Here is an 18,542-nt window from a genome sequence, read left to right as displayed (position 1 = left end):
CACCACCCTTATTGTAGAAAGTGAAGAGGAACTAAAAGCCTCTTGATGAAAGTGAAAGTGGAGAGTTAAAAAGTTGGCTTAAAGCTCAACATTCAGAAAACGAAGATCATGGCATCCAGTCCCATCACTTCACGGGAAATAGATGGGGAAACAGTGTCAGACTTTATTTTCTGGGGCTCTAAAATCACTGCAGATGGTGACTGCAGCCATGAAATTAAAAGACACTTACTCCTTGAAAGAAAAGTTATGACCAATTTAGATAGCATATTCAAAAGCAGAGACATTACTTTGCCAACTTAGGTCTGTCTAGTCAAGCCTATAGTTTTTACTGTGATCATGTAGGCATGTGAGAGTTGGACTGTGAAGAAAGCTGAGCACTGAAGAATTGCTGCTTTTGAACTGTGGTGTTGGAGAAGACTCTTGAGAGTCCCTTGGACTGCAAGGAGATCCAACTAATCCATTCTGAAGGAGATCAGCCCTGGGATTTCTTTGGAAGGAGTGATGCTAAAGCTGAAACTCCAGTACTTTGGCCACCTCATGTGAAGAGCTGACTCATTGAAAAAGACTCTGATGCTGGGAAGGATTGGGGGCAGGAGGAGAAGGTGACGACAGAGGATGAGATGGCTGGATGGCATCACTGATTTGATGGACGTGTCTGAGTGAACTCCGGGAGTTGTTGATGGACAGGTAGGCCTGGGGTGCTGCGATTCATGGGGTTGCAGAGTTGGACGTGACTGAGTGACTGAACTGAATACTAAGAAATAAAATTCAGGGGCATATATTAGGATTATACAGCATGAACTCACATGGGATATATTCCTAGAATACAAGGATGGTTCAATATGTAAAATCTGAAAACACTGTTGTTCAGTCACTTAGTCTTGCCTGACTCTTTCAACCCCATGGGCTGCAGCATGTCAGGTTTCCCTGCCCTTCACTATCTCCTGAGACTTTGCTTAAACTCATGTCCATTGAGTTGATAATGGCATCCAACCATCTCATCATGTTGCCACCTTCTTCTGCTGCCCTCCATCTTTCCAAGCATCAGAGTCTTTTCCAATAAGTCAGATCATTACATCAGGTGGCCAAAGTACCAGAGCTTTAGCTTCAGCATCAGTCCTTCCAATAAATATTCAGGGTTGTTATTAACAGAATATAGTTTAAGAACACATGATCATTTCAATCAATGCAGAAAAAAGTATTTGATAATATTCAACACAGTTTCATGATAAAAGCACTAAATATACTAGGTAGAGGAAGGAATTATCACCACATATAAAATCCAGATGTGAAAGCCCCACCATAAATATAAAACTCAGTGGTGAAAGACTGAAAGATTTTTTTATTGTTATTTTAAGATCAGAAATAACATCAGGATATCCACTTTTGCCATTTCTATTCAACATAGTTCTGGAAATCCTTGGCAGAACAATTAGGCAAAAAAGAAAAATAAAATGCATTCAATTTGGAAAGTACTGCTACATCTGTTTGCACATAATGCAATCTGATGTGTAGAAAACACTAAATATTCCGCACACTAGAAAATGTTAGTATAAATGAATTAAGCAAATTAGTAATATGCAATTTAACTTACAAAAATGATTTGCACTTCTACATATAATAATACAAAATCCAGAAAGGAAATAATGAAAATAAATTTCTTTTATAATAGCAAAAATAACAAAATAATCAGAAATTAATAATGAAGGAGGTGACAGAATTGTACAATGTAAACTACAGAACATTGTTTGAAAGAAATTAAAGAAGACAGAAATCAAGGAAAACATATTCCATATTTAAGGATTAGAATACTTTAAGATATTAATATTACCCAAAGTGATCTATAGAAATCCTAATAATTTTGATTCTATCAAAATCCAAATGATGTTTTTACAGAAATGAAATAACTATATCATCAAATTCATATGGAACTTCAAGCAACCTTGAATAGCTAAAGTAATCTTGGGAAAAAAGTAACAAAGCTAGAGGACTCATAATTTCTTTCTTCAAAACTCACTGCAAACTCTAGTAGAGCTGGAATAAAAACAAATGTATAAATGAATGAAATTAATAGAAAAAGTTTACATATATAATCAGTTCAGTCACTCAGTCATGTCTGACTCTTTCAAAGCCCATGGACTGCAGCACTTCAGGCCTCCCTGTCCATCACCAGCTCTCAGAGTCTACTCAAACTCATGTCCATTGAGTTGGTGATGTCATCCAACCAGCTCATCCTCTGTCATTCCCTTCTCCTCCCACCTTCAATCTTTCCCAGCATCAGGGTCTTTTCAAATGAGTCAGCTCTTCGCATCAGGTGGCCAAAGTATTGGAGTTTCAGCTCCAGCATCAGTCCTTCCAATGAACACCCAGGACTGATCTCCTTTAGGATGGACTGGTTGGGTCTCCTTGCAGTCCAGGAGACTCTCGAGAGTCTTCTCCAACACCACAGTTCAAAGGCATCAATTCTTCGGCACTCAGCTTTCTTTATAGTCCAACTTTCACATCCATACGTGACTACTGGAAAAGCCATAGCCTTAACTAGATGGACCTTTGTTGGCAAAGTAATATCTCTGCTTTTCAATATGCTGTCTAGGTTGGTCATAACTTTCCTCCCAGGGAGTAAGCATCTTTTAATTTCATGGCTGCAGTCACCATCTGCAGTGATTTTGGAGTCCCCCCAAATAAAGTCTGTCATATAGTAGAACAGTTTTAGACAAGAGTATCAAGAACATTTAATGGAGAAAAGGCATTCTTTAGAATAAATGGTGCTAGTAAAACTGGATATGAATATTCTAAAAATGAATGTGGATTCTTACCTAATGCAAGGTATAAAAATTGACTCAAAATGTACCAAAAAATCTAAATATAAGACCTAAATTTATAAACATTTTAGAATAAATCATATGGGGAAAACCTTTATAATTTTGAATGTGGCAGTGATTTTTCAGATATGACAACAAAGACACATGCATCAGAAAAAAATATAGAGTAACTGGCCTTCATAATATTTTTAGAATTGTGCTTAAGAAGAAATGATCAACAGATTAAAACAGCAATTCCCTGGATGGTAAAAAAAGAAAGAAAGAAAAATAAACTCATAAATTACACATTCGATAAGAGATTAATATCCAGAATATACAGAGAACACTTAAAACTCAACAAAAAAGGCACAAGGACCTGAGGGTTTTTTTTTTTTTCTTGGACCTGAGTTTTAAAATGGGCAAAAGAGTTGAAGAAATATTTCTCCAAAGAATATGTATAAATGGCCAATAAATATGTGAAAAGATGTTTGATGTAGCTAATTACCATGAGATTCCACTTCAGATTCATTAGGATGACCATTGTAAAAACAAACAAACAAGGGAAAAAAAAAAAAAACAAAAACAGCAAGCATTTTTGAAGAAGTACATAAACTGGAATTCTTCTGTATTGCTGATAGGAATACCATAGAAGGAAATGGCAATCCACTCCAGCGTTCTTGCCTAGAGAATCCTGTGGACAGAGGAGCCTGGTTGGATGCTGTCCATAGGGTCACACAGAATAGGACATGACTGAAATGACTTACTATGAATGTATGCATTGGAGAGGGAAATGGCAACCCACTCCAGTATTCTTGCCTGGTGGGCTGCCGTCTATGTGGTTGCACAGAGTCCGACACTACTAAAGCAACTTAGCAGCAGCAGCAGCAACAGCAGCTGATAGGAATGTAAAATGGAATTGTACAGCCACTGTGGAAAACAGTGCAATAGTTCTTCAAAAGTGAGCAATAAGGCTATGATATATATATCCCAGCAATTTAAATTTAGGGTGTATACTCAAATAATTGAATGAAGGGTTTCCAAAGATATTTGTAGACTCCATGTTCATAGTGGCATTATTTACAATGGCTGAAATGTGGAAGCAACTCACATTGACAGACGACTAGATAAGCGAAGTATACATATAATTAATCGACTATTATTAAGCCTAACAAAGAAAGGACATTTTGGCATATGTTACAATATGTATGAACTTTAAGGTTTAATGCTAAGTGAAATAAACCAGTCACAAAATGCCAAATATTGTTTGGTTCCTCTTCTATGATGCACTTAGAGGAGTCAAAATCAGAGACAGAGTACGGTAAGTTTGCTGAGGCTGGAAGGAAGGGGACATATAATTGTTTCATGAATATTGAGTTATAGTTTTACAAGATGAAAACTGTTCTAGAGATGGTGAGGATTACACATTATAAATATATTTAATATCACTGAACTGTATACATACAAATGAAAAATTTTATGTTTGTGTGTTTTACCACAATATAAAAATCAAAAAATATATTAGAGCTTTTATGAGTTGCAATGGTTCATGCTCAAATACTTTCAGAATTGCAAAGACAAAGTGAAAATATGAAATCAGCAGTCTAAGAAGAAAAAGAATAAAATGAATTCAGAAAAAATAGTGCTGGGGTCCAGCCCTGGTGGATCCAGGGTAATTTGAAGGTGGGGATGGAATTGGCGTTCTGGAAAAAACTTATTTAATTACAGATATAGAGGGAGATTAGAAACAGATAGTGTAGTAGGAGAATTAATGGAGAAAAGGAGGCTGAATTACTGGTTTATGTGGAATACTAATCACCACCTATGAAGGCCACAGGTGTCTTTCCGTTCTCCCAAGGGAGAGGAGGCACTGAGGCCTCCCCGGTCCAATCTTAGAAGCCCCGGCAAAGTCAGTAGGCTTGGTGTATACCCCTGTACCAGATGGGAATTCAGCCAGGAAAACGGGGAGTGAGAAAGAAACGACACAGGGGAATCAGTCTTTCCAGAAACTGATCCGATTTCTTTATTTTTCAGGTTTGCTTATATACCTTTTTGTTATACATAGGGATGAATACGGAGTCATGTGGGGGTCAGCAGACCTGACCCTTGTCACAATCAGGTGCTTCATATAAAATTATACAAAGGTCTTATGAGTTTCATCATCTTCTGGCCATGAGGTCTGCTGACATTTTATGGCCCTTTCTGATACCAGTCAGTTAACCAGAAAACTTGTTTTTCAAGGGGTGATTTTTTCTTAAATCAGGCACCACCCTCCAAGTAAAGTTGCATTCTTATAGGGTGAGGGTGTAGTGAGTTACAATCAAGAAAAGAATTTACTTAACCTAAGGTTTAACATGATGAATCTTAAAATTAATACTTATTTCTCCTATATGCTAGTTATATTCATTATAAGGGAAGGAATATGGAGATTTAGCAGCAAATATTGGCTGAGCAAATGTAAACCCTTCACAAGGTTCCCCTTAAGATCATTTTGTCTTAAGATAGTGATAAAGTTACATTTTTACATAGCATAGTGATTTATAACAAAGTACAGTGATCTATAACAAAAGAGAAAACTCATTAACTCAAAAAGTCTAGTATTGCTAACATCAAAAAACTACTATATTTCCTTTTCTATATTCCAAATACGTTGATTAATATATTCCCAGGTCCCTAAGGATATGGAGGCCTGATGGCAATCATTGACTCATCAATGAAAAAAACCCTACGCTAGTACTCCAAACTCTCTGTGCTGTTTATGGCTGAGAGGTTGTCACACAAGCTAGTCTGTCAGCAGAGAGATTTGACCTGAGACATCCTTGTCACACCCAGGGCAGGGAATTAGCAGTAATTATTGGCACGACCAATGAGAACATCCTTCACCAATATAATTTCTAATCAACCCACTATACTATACTAATGATCTTCTAACTTCTCAAAAGAGTCTGTATTTAGAAAGTTTTAAACCATCCCATGCCTCTTACAGTTGGGAGGCTGTAAACAATGACATGCGGCTGGATGAGCCTGATCAGGCAGGCCAGAGAACCTTCAGAGTTCGTAAGTTGAAACACTCTTGTCACACCCAGGAATTTTTATTAACTGGAGCTGCAAGTTAACTCCTTCTCTGAGAGAAATGGTTATGGGGGAGAGCTCCCCGTAAAGTACTCTGGTTTTGGGGGTAGATGCTCGGGAACAGGGGGTTTCCTGAGGCTTGATCACACCTTTGCGTATGCCAAGCTTCCTTCCTCATGACCTTTGCCATGGGTGGAGTTCCTCACACTGGCTCCCAACATCTCCCCCTTTTTTGTTTAGAATAATGAGGTACAGCTCAGTTGAGAGTTTTTGAACGCTTTTCTGGAGAATCCTGACAATACAAGGAAGAATGATTATAAGAAGCAAAATTAGAGCACCAACAGCAACATAACTGAAGACATTAGACAGAATGTTTCTTCCAGAAATAAAGTTGGAGAAGGTGTGGGAAAAGTCATTAGCTGCCCCTGCGGCAGTAAAATCCAGTCAAGAGCGTTCCAAGGTCTGTATCTGATTGTGAAGTTTCCCTAAGTCCAGGCCAATATCAGAGCTGTTCCAAACACCTGAAATATGATTTTTAATTTTTTCTCACTCATAGTCTGTCTCATTTACTTTCAAAGATGCCACGCATATCCACCAGTAATCAGCGTGGCATGACAGTGCCATTTTCACTTTAAGAGCTTGCAACTCAGTCCCAATATGCATTATTGCCTCTTTTAAGGCATCTACCCTCATCTCTAGCTTCCTGTCTATAATTTCCTGAGTTGCCAGCGTTAAGGAGACATTTTTAGACATAGTATCAACATATTGAGCAGTATGCACCCGCTGAGTCAATGAGACTGCTGCTACAGTAACAGAGGTGATCGTGGCTATTAAAGCTGACATCCCCAAAATAAGTAAGCCCACAAATCTTCATGTTCGCATCAAATCCTGCAGTTGCTGCAACACAGCAAGACCATAATTGTCATACCAGTGAGTAGTTACAGTTACAGGTATCATGAGATATGGCACACTTTTTAATACCACAAAGGAATAAACATTATATTGAGGAGTTAAACAAGATGCAAGCATACATTGTTCACAAGTCACTACATTAGGCCCACCTGTGAAATTCAAATGAACATTAAGTTTTCCCAAAACATTAACAAAGAGAAAGACATAAGGAGAAGGCAAGCAAGCTATGGCAGAAAAAGTAGTGTTATTATATGGGCGTGTCAGAGTAACAGGGGCAGTAGCAGCGAGAGCTTTCCATATTTTTGGCTGCCAAAAAGTTCTATTTTTAGTTGTATAGGACAACATGGGAGAAACAAATTGATTACTATGCCACCTAGTGGATCTTAATTGCCAAGGAATTATATTGGTATGCCAGTTCTCAATATCCAAACCAGATGCTTTCTCGGCCTTAGAGCTTACAGATGGGTTTAGGTTGCTCCAATCTTGAATTGAGTAATTCCCTCCTCCTGGAATTGTATAGTCAATTCTTGAATCATAAGTACAAGCTTTCCAAATCGGAAACCCAGAACGATAATTTACATCGTTCCAGACGGTAGTTAAAGGAGTAGCTTCTCTGCAATTTGGATAACCTGTGGGTGCCTCAACAAACAGAGACTCGGGAGGGTCAAGGATCCCAGGCAAGCGAGCCCACAGTATCCAAACTGAATGAGGCTTTTTAAAATTAGGTTTTTGGGTTGGAGACTCAGTCAGAATTACCTTTTCAGAGGCTCCAACATAGCCTTCCTTAGTACTAGTAATAAAATGTCTTGTTTTGCTGGTAGGGAAATTAAAGCAAACAGGGAGTTCATCAGTCAATCCCCTAAAGGTATAATTAAAGTTAATGGGATATTTGTCCTCAGTGTAAGAAGTATAGAATCCTCCCAAAAGTTGGGGTTGGTTTGTGTTAACCCGTATGGGGTCATTTTTCCAAGTAACAATTTGAAAAGTCAGAGGATCTGGAAGATATGCCCAATATTTTGTTGGAATGGGGGAGGTGCTTACCTGGCAAGAAAGCAAAGCAAGCATGGCAATAAACACCTTTTCAGGAGAGACTGGAGATCCCTGCAAGGAAGCAATTCCCTGAGCCTGGTGACAGAGCATTTTAATTGGTCCCCAGGTGGGTATGGGGGCCTGCTGGGTCACTTGGGTAGGGCAACCTGGCATCTTTTTGTGGGCCAGGGGATCAGGGGGAGTAACATCCTGTATGTGAAGCTGAGACATCTGCTTGGTGGGTGGATCCATTCCTTGCTAATCCTGGGTTTCTGACGTCAGTTGTCCCAATGTCAGCAGTGTTTCCCGTGCTGGCGGAGGGAACGGGAGGCAGAGGAGGTCTCTTCCTTTTTCCGGGTTGTGGCAGCCGGGGAATTTGGTATCCGAGGGGCTGAGACATGGCTAATCAATTGGTCTGGAACCCAAATTGGAGAATCTGCATCCTGTGGAAAAATATAAGCATATCCTCGACCACTGGTTATCAGCAGGTCGGGACCTTTCCATTGTCCAGAGAGGAGGTGCCTCCATTTTACTAATGGCTTTGCATTCAATTGCTCCGGGCACCAATGGCGAAGCATTGCAGTAGTTCCGGCTGAATCAGCATTTAAAGTATTTATTACGAAAAGAGCATGTTGCAAGATATGATGAGGAGAGCTATACTTAAACTCCCCTTCTTTTTGTTTTTTTCTATTTGGATTTTTAATGCATGGAGAATATTTCTCTATTGGTCTGACATTGTATCTAGTTGCAAATAATATTTCTTATTCTTAATTCTTTTATACCAGAAAACATCTTTGGGGAAAAAAAAAAAAAAAACACTCACAACTAATTCATCAAAAGAATTCTAGTACAAAATGGCAGCTGGCTAGCAGCCTTTTATAAACCTCTCCCAAATTTCAAATAAAACAGACCATACAAAAGATAAATTTGGAAAATAAAACACTGAAAGATAGCTTGCCAGTCATCTTAATAGAAAACTATTGGCCCCATGTTCACTCTTAGGCAGATGGAGCAGAATGGAAAATAAACTACCCATTCCACCCTGATATGGCCGAATTTCATCTCATTAAACTATGGCCAATATACAGAAAAACAAATTTTCTGTCATAGGACACTGATGTCAGAGTTCTTTCTCTCTTCCCACTACTTCCTCCAATCTCCTTGACATAATTTTCTTTCCACAATAGAGTTATATTCCCAGTTCTCTAGATGGTCCCATCTGGGAAAACAAACAAACAAACAAACAACAACAAAAACCCAAAGATGTTAATTTCCAATGCTTGATAGGGATTTTTACCCTTTCCACCATCCCTACTCACCATGTTCTGAACACTTTCTTTAATAATATTCACATTACTCCCACCATAACAATATTTAATTGTAGAAATTGATTCCAAAAATAAACACGGCATAATTATCACTGCTTAATATAGTTCTTTACACAAATAAACAGTATCTTATGATGATGTTTTCTTTTCTCTAGTCCCAATGTGATGATCCTGTGACATTGAACTGATACTGTTTAATTAGATATGAATGGATTTTCCTCCATCACATTGTCACATTTTGCAATATTTTCTGGATTTTTTAAATGTCCTATTAGTTGAGATATTTTATTTCCCTTAGCCCCATGAGGCCTTTCCCCTGTAACTCATCATAAGTGTGCTCTAGTTAGAATTAATGGACAAGTTAAAAATCTGTTCATTTTACTTTGACATTAATTTTATTTTCTGAGAGAGTATTTTAACCTGTTAGTTCTGAAAAACTTTCCTCAGTATTTAAAGGCTTTCTGTAACCAATCTCTTCCCTCACAGCTCAGTTGGTAAAGAATCTGCCTGCACTGCAGGAGACTTGGGTTTAATTCCTGGGTCGGGAAGATCCCTGGAGAAGAAAATGGCAACCCATTTCAGTATTCTTGTCTGGAGAATCCAATGGACAGAGGAGCCTCCAAGGCTACAGTCCATGAGGTTGCAAGAGTCAGAAATGACTAAGTGACTTTCACTTCACAACCAATCTCTAATGGTTTACATGCCAATAAAAAGCATGATGCTACAGGACTTCATGCTCCTTCTTAGGTTATTTTATCGTAAGTCTGGAATATATGGGGATGTATTAAAATTTCACACTTATAGATTTAGTTGTGGATTGTTGTTCAGTCTCTGTCATGTCTGACTCTTTGCCACCCCATGGAGTGCAGCACATCAGGCTTCCCTATCCTTCTCTGTCTCCCAGAGTTTGCTCTAATTCATGTCCATTGAGTCAATGATGTCATCCAACTGTCTCATCCTCTGTCATCCCCTTCTCCTCCTGCCTTCAATCTTTCCTTGCATCAGGGTCTTTTCCAATGAATCAGGTCTTCACATCAGATGGTCAAAGTATTGGAGCTTCAGTTTCATCATCAGTCCTTCCAATGAATATACAGGGTTGACTTCCTTTAGGGTTGACTGGTTGGATCTCCTTGAAGTCCAAGGGACTCTCAAGAGTCTGCTCCAGCACCACAATTCGAAAGCATAAATTCTTTGGCACTCAGCCTTCTTTATGATCCAACTCTTCCATCCATACATGACTAGTGGAAAAATCATATCTTTGACTATACGGACCTTTGTCAGAAAATTTACATCTCTGCTTTTTAAATACACTGTCTAGTTTTGTCATAGTTTTCCTTCCAAGAAGCAGGCATTTTTTAAAATTTCTTGGCTGCAGTCACTGTCTCCAGTGACTTTGAGCCCAAGTAAGTAAAATGCCACTGTTTCCACATTTTCTCCATCTGTTTGCCATGAAATGATGGAACCAGATAATTTTTTTCTTAATTCCATAGGATGCTTGTGTATTCATTGGATATCTGCAGTTTATTTGACTTGACAGTACTGGCATTCCCTTCCTGACTGATCCTCCATGTACTTTAAAAATAAATACATTAAAAAAAATTGTTCAGTCTTTATCTCTTTGTCTCTATATTTTACTTTTGTGAGATTTCTTTTTTTTTTTCAAACTATCCTGTAGAATTAAATTGATTTATTATACATAAACACACACACACACACACACACACACATATATATTTACTGAGTGACTTGTTCTCTCTACATCACTAACTTTTATGTGAGAAGTTTGCTTCTCCTCCATATAGGTGCCAGTTAGCAAATATGGATGGCTGAGTCAATGCCCTTGATGCCTTTTCTTGAAGCACACCCACAAATTCAAAACTCTTCTACCTTTTGTTTTGGCAGAGTTAACTTCTGGTTATGATAAGTTCTCACCTCTGTTGCAATAGTTACACTCAATAAAATTTCTCCTAATCACCTTTAACTGGTGTTTGGTTTCTACTATCTTTGACAGTGGTAGTCTTTGATTTGAAGTACTAGTGCCTTGAGATCTGCCCTAAAACCCCCAAATAAATTTATTCAGATTAATGTGAAACATCTTGCCATATTTTACCTGGACAAGAAAACACTTGCCTGCAATTTCTTCAGCTTTTAGTGTGAAGTGACCAGGTTCAGGGTTCACCTTTTTATGTACTGAATGGAACTTCTGCTAAGTCCCTAGTTTATAACTCAGAGACTCATTCCTATGCATATTTATAACATCCCCAAGCCTCGATCCTCTCCCTGTGCCCTCAAGTTACCTGCTGTCTTTCTCATCTGTAGGCATGCCCTCTGCAATGCGTGCACCTTCACCTAAGATTATTCCACCTGGCTTTACTAATTATCATGACTTTCTCTGTTATTCCAGAATCTTGTGAAAATGTTCCACTCACAGAAGAACCTACTCAATTATGTTTGATTTCAAAGACTATAACATTTTTAGTAAAATTGCTATTATCTGAAAGAAAGGTGTTACAGATATATATTTTTAGTTATCCAGAAAATACTATGTATTTTTCTGAGCTATTAAAATAATACTTATGAGATTTTTCTAGGAAAATGCATACTAAAGATTTTACAAAATGGAATCTGAAAAATGACAAATCATTAAGACTAGAAACTGTTGATCATACACTTTAAAAATTATATTTAAAGATATATATAATGCAGACAACTTGAAAGAATTAATGCCTCTAATCTATAGGAACCTAATGATTTTATGGGCTATACATTGTTCTAGATAATAAAACAATTTATAGATAATTTCCTAATGTGTTATTTCAAATTTAGTGTTGAAGGTTATCTTATTAAAATGTTAATTTTTGTTCTACCTCTATATTTGAGCCTTCTGGGCCAAATAAATTCAGAACATGTTTACTGCTCTTGGAAGAACTTAATGGTTTTGCTAATTCTTTGAAAATTAAAATGAAATAAGGTAAACTGGAGAGAAAAATATAGAAAAGTACAAAAAATCAAAATACAATTTGAAAATAAACAGCAAAGTCTTAGAAGGTGAGGATTGACAGCTTTAAAAATGGAAATGTATTTCCAAAAATATTTCAATAGCTATTTGAAGAGGTCAATTTTCTCGGAAAGTACAAATGATTAAAAATGAATCCTGAAATAGCAAACTTAATTATAAGAGAAAAGGAATGTTATCAGAAAACAAAATATAAGAGAGCTACAGTGTTTCACAGATGGATTAAGGCCAAATGGCTTTAATGCTTTTTAAATTGATCCACGGCATAGAAAGGCAATATCTAAGTCCTTGCTATAAGCTATTTTAATGAAGAAAACATGATCTCTGTTAAAATTACTCTAGATAATGTTGTAAAATTATGACTATTGATTAAAAATTCTAAATAAGGGCTAAAGACCTTAAAGACAAATAACCAAAGAAGATATACAGATAAAAAGATAAGCACGTGAAAAATTCTTCACATTTATAGATCAGCAGGAAAATGCAAATTAGAATGAGATAACATTACACACATATTAGAATGCCTGAAATTCAAAACATTGACAACGTAAAATACTAGTGAGAATGAAGCACAACAGGAGCCCTCATCCATTTCTGGTGAGAATGAAAAATGGTACAGTCATTTTGGAAGGCAGTTAATTCAGTACAAAACTATATATACTTGTACCATACAATCTAGTCATCATGTTTCCTGGTATTTACCCAAAGGAGTTGAAACTTATGCCCACACAGAACCTGAACATGGATGTTTCTAATTCTTTTATTCAAAATTGCCCTTCTATTGGTGAGTTAATATGTAAACTGTTATGTACCAGACAATAGAATATTCAGTTCAGTTCAGTTGCTCAGTCGTGTCTGATTCTTTGCGACCCCGTGAATTGCAGCACGCCAAGCCTCCCTGTCCATCACCAACTTCTGGAGTTTACCCAAACCCGTGTCCATTGAGTCAGTGATGCCATCCAACCATCTCATCCTCTGTCATCCCCTTCTCCTCCTGCCCTCAATCTTTCCCAGCATCAGGGTCTTTTCCAATGAGTCAGCTCTTCATATGAGATGGCCAAATTATTGGAGTTTCAGCTTCAGCATCAGTCCTTCCAATGAACAACCAGGACTGATCTCCTTTAGGATGGACTGGTTGGATCTCCCCTCAGTCCAAGGAGCTCTCAAGAGTATTCTCCAACACCACAGTTCAAAAGCATTGATTCTGTGGCACTCAGCTTTCTTCACAGTCCAACTCTCACATCCATACATGACTACTGGAAAAGCCATAGCCTTGACTAGACGGACCTTTGTTGGCAAAGTAATGTCTCTGTTTTTGAATATGCTATCTAGGTTGGTCATAACTTTCCTTCCAAGGAGTAAGCATCTTTTAATTTCATGGCTGCAGTCATCATCTGCAGTGATTTTGCATCCCCCCAAAATAAAGTCAACCACTGTTTCCACTCTTTCCCTATTTGCCATGAAGTGATGGACTGGATGCCATGATCTTTGTTTTCTGATGTTGAGTTTTAAGCCAACTTTTTCACTCTCCTCTTTCACTTTCATCAAGAGACTCTTTAGTTCTTCTTCACTTCGTGCTATAAGAGAATAGAATATTATCTAGTGCTAAAAGGAAATTAACTATAAAGAATTGAAAATTTATGACAAAACTTTAAATGCATATTACTAACTAGAAGAAGTTAATCTGAACAGTCTATACAATTTACTTGTAAAGAGCTCAGGAAGTGGAACACTGACCATTGGTGTAGATTGTTCTTCAGTCACTCAGTTGTGTCTGACTCTTTCCAGCCCCATGGACTGCAGCAGGCCAGGTTTCCCTGTTTTTCACCATCTCCAAGAGTTTGTTCAAACTCAGGTCCATTGAATCTGTGATGCCATCCAACCATCTCATCCTCCTTCATCCTATTCTCCCCCTGCCTTCAACATTTCCAAGCATCAGGGTCTTTTCCATTGAGTCAGCTTTTTGAATCAGGTTGCCAAAGTATTGGTGTTTCAGCTTTAGCATCAGTCCTTCCAATGAATATTCAGAGTTGGTTTCCTTTAGGACAAATTGCTTGGATCTCCTTGAAGTTCAAGGGACTCTCCAGAGTCTTCTCCAGCACTATACTTTTAAGGCATAGATTATTTGGTGCTCAGTCTTTTTTATTGTCCAGCTGTCATATCCACACATGACTGCTGGGGTCCAGCCCTGGTGGATCCAGGATAATTTGAAGTGGGGATGACGTGGTGAGGAAAAACTTATTTAGAAATACAAAGAGAGATTAGGAAGAAATAGTATAGTAGGAAAATTTAGTGGAGAAAAGAGGCTGAATAACTTGGTTTACACGGAAAACTAATAAAGTTCCAGACAAGGAACTTGCACCATCTACGTTAGGTCACTGGCACCCACTTGAATAGCAGAGGGTGCCCTGCCTTAGGCTCCCTCTGGTGTGGGTCTTAGAAGCCAGGGCAAGTAAGTAGACTCAGAGAGCCTCCATGCCCCAGATGGGAATTCAGCCTGAAAACAGAGTAAGAAAAGACACGGGGGAAACCAGTCTTTCCAGTGACTTGCCCATCCTCTATTGTCCGGAAAGGCCTTTTATACTTTTGATTGTACATAGAGATCAATGGATAATACAAAATTATGCAGCGTCAGCAGCCTTTCTTTAGGTTTGGAATGAGTACTGACATTTTCCAGTCCTGTGGCCACTGCTGAGTTTTCCAAATTTGCTGGCATATTCAGTGTAGTACTTTCACAGCATCATCTTTTAGAATTTGAAATAGCTCAGCTGGAATTCGGTTACATCCACTAGCTTTGTTCGTAGTGATGCTTCCTAATGACCACCTGATTTCACACTCCAGGATGTCAGGCTCTAGGTGAGTGATCACACCATGATGGGTATCTGGGTCATTAAGATCTTTTTTGTATATTTCTTCTGTGTATTGTTGCCACCTTTTCTTAATCTCTTCTGTTTCTGTAGGATCCATACTGTTTCTGTCCTTTACTATGCCTATCTTTGCATGAAATGTTCCTTTGGTATCTCTAATTTTCTTGAAAATATCTCTAGTCTTTATCATTATATTGTTTTCCTCTATTTCTTTGAATTGCTCACTTGGAAGACTTTCTTATCTTTCCTTGCTATTTTCTGGAACGCTGTATTCAGATGGGTATACCTTTCCTTTTCTCCTTTGCCTTTCACTTCTCTTCTTTTCTCAGCTATTTGTAAGGCCTCCTCAGACAATCATTTCGCCTTTTTGCATTTCTTTCTTTAGGGGTTGGCTTTGATCACCACCTTTCATACAATGTTATGAACCTCCATCCATAGTTCTTCAGGCCTCTATCTATCAGAACTAATCCCAAAATACCACTTATAACTTTATATTTAGCCCTTTCTTTTCATGGTTCCACCTCTACCAATTCAACCAACCTAAGGTCATAAATACAATAGTATGTATTTATTAGGAAAAAAAATCCTCGTGTAAGTGGACCGGCACAATTCAGACATATACTGGTCAAGGGTCCAACGTATACTGTTTGATCCCAATTCTATCATCTGGAGAAGGCGAACCTTTGAAGACAATAAAAAGAATAGTGAGCTTGAGTAGAAGAAAACGGATAATAGATGGAGCACAGAGAATTTTAAGGCAGTTGATTTTATGAATGGATACATGTGATTATACATTTGTATAACATAATAGAACGAACTATAATATAAACTATGGACTGTAGTGAATATGGACTTTGGTATAAGCTATGAACTTTGGATAATTATGATGTGTCAATGTCACTCATCAATTTTAAAAATACATGACTTTGATGGGGATGTTAATAATGGGGAAGACTATGCATGTAAGACTATGCAGCAAATTTTGGTGCCAGTTTCTCAATTTTTCTGTGCAGTGTAACGTGCTCTGGTGCATGGGGATGACCCAGAGAGATGTTATGGGGAGGGAGGTGGGAGGGGGTTCATGTTTGGGAATGCATGTAAGAATTAAAGATTTTAAAATTAAAAATAAAATAAAATAAAATAATAAAAATAAATAAAATAAAATTAAAGATCCCATAACTTGAAGCAAGAAGTCTAACTAAAATATATTCATATATTATTATGCTGTATAATGTCTATATTAGTTATCTCTAGAAAGAAAGAATAAAAAAAGTAATGAAATAATTCATTACTGTCAAACAAAAAATCTGATCAATTTAAATACTAAAAAAAGATTTTGAGTAAATTCAATGTCTAATCTTATTTAAAAGTGCTTAAAAGAGACCAAACTGTGGATTAAGAGGATGTGCAATTCATTTTCCCCCATTAACACATCAAAAATACATCAACATGTGAAATAGTTCTCACTTATAATGAACTGGAGACTGACAGAAAGACTCCTGTGCATCCAAGACTAAGAAAATTAAAATGGAATTATATAGAAAGAGAAGCAAAGCAATCAGGCTAGGACTCCTCATGCCTGGGATGGGACTCAGAAGAGGAGGTGGATTATAGAGGCAGAAATCCTCCTTTGGGAGTGAGTGGTTCAAGCCACATATTGAGTCAGCCATGGTGTCCAAAAGAGGGAAGAGGAGCTCCCTAGGTTGGTGGAAGGTCATCAGGACTAACAGGGGGACTTTGGGAAGCCTAGACTTCACTTGTGAGGTGCACATCCGCTTTTGTTTATTCCCAAGACACCCACTTTTGTTTATTCCCAGGGGCAGATTGAAACTGCATAAGGTGATAGCTATTTACTACAACCTCCCTAGGGAGAACTCCAGTCTGAACCAAATACCTGCTCCAACTTCATTTACTTGAAGATGCATCTCCACACTGGGGTAAGGGCTGCCATGGCCAAGAGGAGAGCTCAGCTCTCAGGGATGAAGCACAGAGCCAGAGCAGCATCTGTGCAGGGAGGGGGCCAACATTACTGGTGCTTCCACAAGCAGAGCATCCAAAGTGTTTAGGACTCTGTCTATGCTTGGATGACAAGAGCCCAAAAGTCAGACCATGCTAACTACTTGCACTAGCCCCTCTTGCTTCAGGATGCTCCTCCTACCCCGTGGGGTGAGGGTCCTGGTGCTGGGACAGCAAAGAGAACACACTTAAAGATAATGACTCTAGTTTCAATCAGAACATCAGGGCTTCTTCTCCAGCAGCTTGCAACTTGACTTTACTCCCAATAGAGTGGTAATGGCCACTGAGCAGAGGAGAATCCTTGGCTTATTCTTGACTCTAGCTCTAGGCCCTCCATCTTCAGACCCATCTCCTAACCAAGTAACAGCTCTCATCACACTCTAGGAGAAGATGGACCTGTGTTCATGTCACAACCAGCTCTCCCACCAAAGTCACTGTGCACATGCAGGAACACTCCATCAATGGGACCCCATTCCAAGAATGGGATAGTTAATTGTTTCACCTAACTTCACAGAGGCAGAGAAGTTAACCAATATAAGAAGACAGAGGAATTTATTTCAGTTGAAATTGAAAGAGCAAGATAAAAGCCCTAAAAAAAAAACAAAAGAAACAAAGAAAAATAAACAACTTACCAGATCAAGAGTTCAAAGTATTACTAGTCAAAATGCTAACTGAATTAGGAAAAATAATAGAGGACTACCACAATGATAATTTTAACAAGGAACTAGAAAGCATTAAAATATAAAAGCTAGCACTGAATAATTTGAGGGATACAAAGATAGTCTGATAACCACAAATCAATCAAATGTGATACACTATAACAAACAGGAGGAGAAAAATCATGCAATCATCTAAATGGACATAGAAAAAAGCTTTGGCAAAATTTATCATCTATTCTTAATAAAAATTTTCAGGAAAGTGGATGTAGAAGAAACGAATCTTGACATAAGAAATGCTACTGGTGGGCTGCCTTCTATGGGGTCGCACAGAGTCAGACATGACTGAAATGACTTAGCAGCAGCAGCAGCAGCAGCAACATTATATTCAACGGTAAAAAGTAAAAGCATTTTCTCTAAAATCAAGAACAAGACAAGGATACTCGCTCTCACCAGGTCTATTTGAAATATACGTGAAAGTCCAAGTCATAGAAAACAGATAAGAGGAAAACAAGTCCTCCAAGTTGGAAGGGAAGAAGAAAGACTGTCACTATGTGCAGAAGATATGACACCACATAGAGAAGACCTTACAATTTCCACCCACAATCTATTAAGACTAATAAATTAATTCAGGTTATCTGCAGGATACAAGATTAATTTTTAAAAATTCCATTGTTGTACACCACTAGTGAACTATCAGAAAGGGAAATAAAAAACAATCACATTTAAAATACATCAAAATAAGTAAAATAATATAAATAAATATTACCAAATAAGTGGAAGATATATACTCTCAATACTATAAAGCATTCATGAAGGAAACTGAAGATGATAGACATTAAAAAATA

At 37.9% G+C, this 18,542-nt stretch overlaps 1 pseudogene; it reads right to left on the bottom strand.

Moving 5' to 3' along the window:
- Positions 1 to 4,394: 4,394 nt before the first annotated feature.
- LOC101111013 (endogenous retrovirus group K member 19 Env polyprotein-like) lies at positions 4,395 to 8,211 on the bottom strand (annotated as a pseudogene).
- Positions 8,212 to 18,542: the final 10,331 nt, after the last annotated feature.

Source organism: Ovis aries, chromosome 4, assembly GCF_016772045.2.
Source record: "Ovis aries strain OAR_USU_Benz2616 breed Rambouillet chromosome 4, ARS-UI_Ramb_v3.0, whole genome shotgun sequence".
Lineage (NCBI taxonomy): Eukaryota > Metazoa > Chordata > Mammalia > Artiodactyla > Bovidae > Ovis > Ovis aries.
This window is presented reverse-complemented; position numbering and strand designations above follow the sequence as displayed.